Source organism: Grampus griseus, assembly GCF_964374135.1.
Source record: "Grampus griseus genome assembly, chromosome: 8".
Taxonomy (NCBI): domain Eukaryota; kingdom Metazoa; phylum Chordata; class Mammalia; order Artiodactyla; family Delphinidae; genus Grampus; species Grampus griseus.
Genome location: NC_139002.1, coordinates 40121253 through 40128375, shown reverse-complemented (window position 1 = coordinate 40128375; position 7123 = coordinate 40121253). Strand labels below are relative to the sequence as shown.

Genomic DNA, 7123 nt, shown 5'->3' with positions numbered 1-7123 from the left:
TTGTATGTTCATGGAACTGAGGGCAGAAAAAGGAATTTGTTCATTTGGAAATATTTTCAACAAGATCTGGACAAAAGAGGCTTCAGAGTTAATTTTAAGTTCATCTTCTAGTAAACAGAACATTCCATTCCCCATCTAAGCCCTTTCTGTAAAAGATTCATGTCAATGAGTATTGATAAGTAAAGAAGAACTGAAAAAAAAAAGGAACTTCCACAAAGGAACTCCATGGGGAACATCATTTAATGGTAGACGCAATCTGAGTAAATGCTGCCTGCATGATCTGCAGGTTCCTGTAAAGTGTGCCAAAGATACGTCAAAATAGGGAAGCACCAAACCGAGCCTACTGTTTTTACACATCAGACTGAGGAACTCTGGGAAAATCTTAGAGGGGGCTGCTGTTTGGCAATTATAATAATAGCTAACACATCAGACACCACTATGCTAGGCACTTAGTATACAAGATCTTCTTTAAATAAGATACAGATACATATACACGTGCCTTGTATATAACTCTGAGAAATAAGTTATTATCACCCCCATCTTAGAGATGAAGAAACTGAGTCTTGAAGAGTGAATAAAGCCTTTTGATTACTTAACACAACCCGTTTTTAAGAACTTTTTGTGGCTTAATAAGTTAATGTCTAAAGAGCAGAATATAAAGTTGAAAGTATACTGAGTAACTACTCAGTAGTTGTCCAGTTGTCCAGTTGTCCAGAATCTAGGTAATTCTGGCCTGGAAATAGATTTTGGAGGACCTAAATTAGTCATTTACTTAAGTGGGTTTTAATTCTACAATTTAAATCACCCACAACTTCCATCCCAACTCATGCAGAGAAGTGACCACCACTTATAAAAATCCATAAGGAGTCTGATTCCTTTTTTTAAATTAATTAATTAATTTATTTTTTGGCTGTGTTGGGTCTTCATTGCTGCACGCAGGCTTTCTCTAGTTGCAGCGAGTGGGGGCTACTCTTCGTTGTGGTGCATGGGTTTCTCAGCATGGGCTTCTCATTGCGGTGGCTTCTCTTGTGGAGCACGGCCTCTAGGCGCGTGGGCTTCAGTAGTTGTGGCTCGCGGGCTCGAGAGTGCAGGCTCAGTAGTTGTGGCACACAGGCTTAGTTGCTTCGCGGCATGTGGGATCTTCCTGGGCCAGGGCTCGAACTCGTGTCCCCTGCATTGGCAGGTGGATTCTTAACCACTGCACCACCAAGGAAGTCCCAGGAGTCTGATTCTTGAGTTCAGTTGTGGAACTCAGCCAAGAGGCTTTTTAACTCCAGCACACATGTGATGGGGTAGCGTAATCACATTGAGTCAAGATCAGATCTGACAACAGGGAGGTCATCTATTAAAGAAAATCATTTGAAGATCACCGCAGAATTGCTTATTAAAAGCGATCATAAACATGGTGCAAATATTGATACTTTATTAAAATTTTTATTACTGTCATTTTAAGTGAATGGCTTAGCAGACTACTTGTCTGTTCTGGGGCACCCCAACTTGCCTGTAATGAGTTGACCTTATAAAATCAGTGAAATCAGACCACACCATAAAAACTGGGGCTGGGCAGCCCTGTGAGGGCTTCTCTGCAAAATCAACAGTCGACAACAAAGGCTGTACTATCGGACCAGGACAATGTCACGTGGAACGCAGAAGGAATGAAGTTGCTTTTGGCAAGAATATAAGATCAGTAGATAGTTTGGGAGCAACAGAAGAGGAAAAAGCACTTACTTTTTCAGTTTTGTGGTCACCAATGTGGGTGACCCACTGTCCCCTGGTACCCTTTTACTTTCTAGTTGAGCGTTTCCTCCTGGCCTTACAGGCCTTTTCTCCAGGCTCTTAAACAGAAGGAAACATTCTGTCCGTTTCTCTGTCATTAACTCCTGAGCGTGTATGCTCTTCTCTCTCTTCTGGTAATCACACTGTATTAGTGTAATTCAGCATTATCTTGTTTCACTGTGGTCTGCGCTACAGGGAGGGCGGGGATCTGACGTGGAAAGCAAATGTCCCCTAAGGGAGAGCAAGTGAGCAAGGCCATTCTAGCGCATGGTGGGGGGGGGCAGGGGGGGGTGGGGAGCGGGGTCGGGGGAGGGGCGGGGTCGGGGGGGAGGGGAGGGGAAGGGTGAGGGTGAGGGGAGGGGGAGGGCATGAGGGGGAGGGGCGGGGGACGCTCTGCTGCTTCACCCCACCCCCCACCCCTGGCTTGCAGCTCCAGGTTTTCACATTGGATATGACAGCCCTGGAAGTTCTCCCCCCAAAAGTATAAAAGAGGGCTTCCCTGGTGGTGCAGTGGTTGAGAGTCCGCCTGCCGATGCAGGGGACACGGGTTCGTGCCCCGGTCCGGGAAGATCCCACATGCCGCGGAGCAGATGGGCCCATGAGCCATGGCCACTGAGCCTGCGCGTCCGGAGCCTGTGCTCCGCAACGGGAGAGGCCACAACAGTGAGAGGCCCGCGTACCGCAAAAAAAAAAAAAAAAAAAAAAAAAAAAAAAAAAAGTATAAAAGAGCATATGTAAAGTTAGTTTTTAATGCAGTCTTAAAGGACAAGGGGATATTCTGAAATGGGGTTTTGGAGGCCAAAACATTTAGAATACATGTGAATATATAAGAAAATGGTTGTGGTGGTGGTCTCTGGGGAGAGGAACTGAGAGACTGGGATGGGGATGTATAAATCCTCTTACACATTTTGGATTTTGCATCACATTTTTTAAACAGGCTTTTTTAAAATTGAAGTACGGTTGATTTACAATGTTGTGTTAGTTTCAGATGTACAGCAAAGTGATTCAGTTATACATATTATTTTCAGATTCTTTTCCATTATAGGTCATTACAAGATATTGAATATAGTTCCCTGTGCCATACCAACCTTGTTGTTCATCTATTTTATAGGTAGTAGTGTGTATCTGTTATTCCCAAACTCCTAAGTTATCCCTCCCCCACCCTTCCCCTCTGGTAACCATAAGCTTGCTTTCTATGTCTGTGAGTCTGTTTCTGTATTGCAAATAAGTTCATTTGTATCATTTTTTTAGATTCCACATATAAGTGATGTCATATGATATTTGTCTTTGTCTGACTTACTTCACTTAGTGTGATAATCTCTAAGTCCATCCATGTTGCTGCAAATGGCACTTTTTCATTCTTTTTTATGGCTGAGTAATATTCCATTGTATTGTACCACATCTTTTTTATCCATTCATCTGTCGATGGACATTTAGGTTGCTTCCATGTCTTGGCTAGTGTAAATAGGGCTCTTTGAACATTAGTCACCCACCATCTCTTCATCCGAATATCCAATCGGTCAGAGAAGAAGTCTGTGAAATTGAGTTTGGGGGAGGGAGTAGCATTTCCTAAACCAGTTCCAGCTCTGGTGTCAGCTTTGGAAGGTCCAGTGCTAGGTTTATAAAAGCAGGAGGCAAGACAGCTGTTGACTATCATCACAGCTGCTGCAGCTCTTGCTGGATCGACTTAGTTCCTTTTTCTCTGGAGGTAGGGACTTGCAGGGGGCAGGGGACAAACTGCAAATTACACAGTGTCAGGGTTTCTTGTAAAAGAAGTGGGCGGGGGCTGGGGAGTGCGGTGGGGTGGAGGGATGGGAGGGGTGGGGAATGCCCAACATGTTCTGCGGAGTCTTGCACAGGAGAAAGGATGGATGGGCCAGGACTGCTTGGAAGTACCAGCTATGGCCCTGGGATCGTGACTCTTGCCAGGGCGTGAGACTGGCAAGTATTTTACTTTTCAGTTGACACTACCATGTCCCAGGCTCCGGGCTAGGCTGTGAAGTGGGGAGCGGGGTGCTGGGCAGGAGCAGAGTGGAGGGGAGGGGAGGAGAGAGGCAGGCCTGGAACGCTGTGGCCTCACCCGCCCCGTGCTCCCCTCTAGCAGTGACTGAAGGAAGGAACCCGCCACCATAGGCAAAGATAAGACCCGTATCAATATCGTTGTCATCGGCCACGTGGACTCTGGCAAGTCCGCTACCGCCGGGCATCTCATCTACGAGTGTGGGGGGATCCACAAGAGGACCATCGAGAAGTCTGAGAAGGAGGCAGCCGAGGTAAGGCACCCACGTGCGATGTTGGCCTCTAGGAGCTGGGGTTGGGGGGATGGATGTCCTGCTTCTCGGTGGGTCCAGCGCAGAGAGCAGGGTGCGCTGTGAGGTCTAAGGCGACACAGAATTCCCTGGGGGTAGGTCAGTCTGCTGGCCATCGATGTGCTCTACTCACTCCCCACCCCTCCCCAGATGGGTAAGGGCTCCTTCAAGTACGCCCAGGTGTTGGACAAACTGAAGGCAGAGAGAGAGCGTGGCATTACCATCCACATCTCCCTGTGGAAGTTTGAAACCAGCAAGTACTACATCACCATCATCGATGCCCCATGAACATGATCACGGGCACCTCCCAGGTAAGGCAGCCCTTGTTCCCAGGGCCCTCCCTTTCAGATGGGGGCGGGGCAGGCGCAGAGGAAGGGAGGAAACTCAGGCTTTACTTCCGGGACTCTGGGAAGGAGGGTATCATAAGCCTCAGAAGGTTTTCCTCATCCATGCCAATCATCAATTCTGAAAGAACCAGAGGAGGACAGACTCTGTGAGGCTCAGATACGGGCCCCCTTTCAGGCTGGGGCAGGGACCAGGTTTTCTGACACCTAGACAAGTAGATCACTTGGGGTCCGTCTGGGAGGAAGGAACTAAAAGCTCATTTATGGGACAAGGTGAGAGTTTGACTGGGAGGCGGGACCTCTGTGCACAATAGTAACCAAGGGACCCACGAACTTATCAACTTCTGGGGAGCATCCCGTCCCCGAGCTTTCCCAAGGGACCCGGGACTGCCCGAAACTCTAGCAGGCTTCCCAGCCTGGCCGGCGCCCGCTCCCCTAACTAAGCCCTTGACCCCGTGGTGTCTGTGTCCTGCAGGCCGACTATGCAGTGCTTATCGTGGCCGGCGGCGTGGGCGAGTTCGAGGCGGGCATCTCCAAGAACGGGCAGACCCGCGAGCGCACGCTTCTGGCCTTCACCTTGGGCGTGAAGCAGCTGATCGTGGCCATCAACAAGATGGACTCGACCGAGCCCGCCTACAGCGCAGGGCGCTTCCCAGAGATCACGGAGGAAGTGAGTGCCTACATCAGAAGATTGGCTACAACCCTGTGTCCCTGGCCTTCGTGCCCATCTCGGGCTGGCACAGCGACAACATGCTAGAGCCCAGCAGCAACGTGAGTGCGGACCGGGTCTGCGGGCGGGCAGAGTGGGCCCTGGTCCTGGTCCTGGCCCTGGGGTGGGTGTGCTGAGAGCAATGCCCCAGGCTCACCTCCACTACGTTCTGCATCCTCCCGCAGATGCCCTGGTTCAAGGGCTGGAAGGTTGAGCGAAAGGAGGGAAACGCCACCCAGGTGACACTGCTAGAAGCTCTGGATTGCATCCTCCTGCCCACTCGCCCTGTCAACAAGCCCCTGAGGCTGCCTCTGCAAGACGTGTACAAGATTGGAGGCGAGGCGACAGGGCTTCTTGAGGAATGAAGGAATTGAAAATGAGGTCTGGACTTGCCAGGACTTGCCAGGGTTCAGATCCTGACTTCTGAGCTGTGATAAAGTGTAAAGCCCCCAGCGTTTCCAAATTATCTGACACAGAAGAAACAGCCAGTCCTGTAGGTGGCCTTGGTCCTTGAGCCCCAGGACCAAGGGACTCCCCCAGAAGCCAGTTCTCACTGGGTGGATCTAGAATCTTTCTGACTGCCCTTCTTCCCATTGGACAGGCATTGACACTGTGCCCTTGGGCCGTGTGGAGACCGGCTTCCTGAAACCTGGCATGGTGGTCACCGTTGCCCCCAGCAACGTCACCACTGAGGTCAAGTCTATGGAGATGCACCACGAGGCCCTGCCCGAGGCCCTGCCCAATGACAAAGTGGGCTTCAACGTGAAGAATGTGTCCGTGAAGGACATCTGACACGACAACGTGGTCAGAGACAGCAAGAACGAACCCCCCCATAGAGGCCAGCAACTTTGTGGTGCAGGTAGGTGCCCAGGAAGCCAAGGGCCTTGGTGCTTGGTGGTGATGGAAATGCTTCTTAGAAATTAGTCCCAGTTCAGTGGAAGCCCCAGGTTGGTTGAGGGTTGGCCCCAGATCACAGGTGCCATCCGATCTCTTCTAATTCCATCCTCCTTCCCCGCCAGGGTATAGTCTTGAATCACCCGGGACAGATCCATGCCGGTGCTGGACTGCCACATGGCCCACGTCTCCTGCAAGCTTGCTGAACTGAGGGAAAAGATTGACCGGCGCTCAGGCAAGAAGCTGGAGGACAACCCCAAGGCCCTGACGCAGCCATAGTGCAGATGGTCCCCAGCCAGGCCATGTGTGTGGAGACATTCTCTGAGCACCCACCTCTAGGTGAGCCAGGGACTGGTGGCTGCTGAGTCCTGGGAAGGGAAGCACCTCTGACGGAGGCCAAGGAGCCTTTCTCCTTCAGTGTCACTTTACAGAAACCCCATTCTTCCTTCCTCCTCCAGGCTGTTTTGCTCTGCAGGACATGAGGCAAACAGTGGCCACTGGAGTCATCAAGGCGGTGGAGGAGAAGACAGCCTCTGCGGCCAAGTTCAGCAGTGAAGGCCAGCAAGAAATGAAGCGTGTCCTCGGCAACCTCCACTATATGAGATACTGCTATTGACAGAATAAAAGTAATCATAAAACTTAAACTAGCTGTCTTGGTTTCTTCCAGGGAGGAAAGCATCAGGTTAATGAGGAAACTCTGGGTAGAAGAACAACTAATTTAAGGCCCACAGGCTTCAAAGTTTTATGCTGTGGGTGGTGAACACAATTCAGGGTCTCACCTCCTTCTCCCACCCATCCTCTTCCCATTTCCCTCAAACCTAATCACCTCTGGCTGGTCCTCTCTGTGAGGAAGAGGAATTGTTTGGGGATGTGATAAAGTGTATTCACAATGGCGTAGGGTAGGATCCCAGTGCCAATAGGCTAGTTCAGTGCTAACATCCCCTCACCCACCCTCACTTTCATATAGATATATTTTTCTTTTTTTATTAAAGTAGAGTTGATTTACAACGCTGTGTTAGTTTCAGGTGTACAGCAAAGTGATTCAGTTACACACACACACACACACACACACACATTCTTTTTCAGATTCT

The 7123-nt window shown here is 50.0% G+C and overlaps 1 pseudogene across 1 annotated transcript; it reads left to right on the top strand.

The window, feature by feature from the left end:
- Positions 1–3643: 3643 nt before the first annotated feature.
- On the top strand, positions 3644–6648 carry LOC309826081 (elongation factor 1-alpha-like; annotated as a pseudogene). Its single transcript has 8 exons — positions 3644–3668; positions 3910–4049; positions 4236–4396; positions 4905–5200; positions 5324–5474; positions 5740–5997; positions 6158–6371; positions 6491–6648. The product of its transcript is annotated as an elongation factor 1-alpha-like (transcript).
- The last annotated feature ends 475 nt before the right edge of the window (positions 6649–7123 follow it).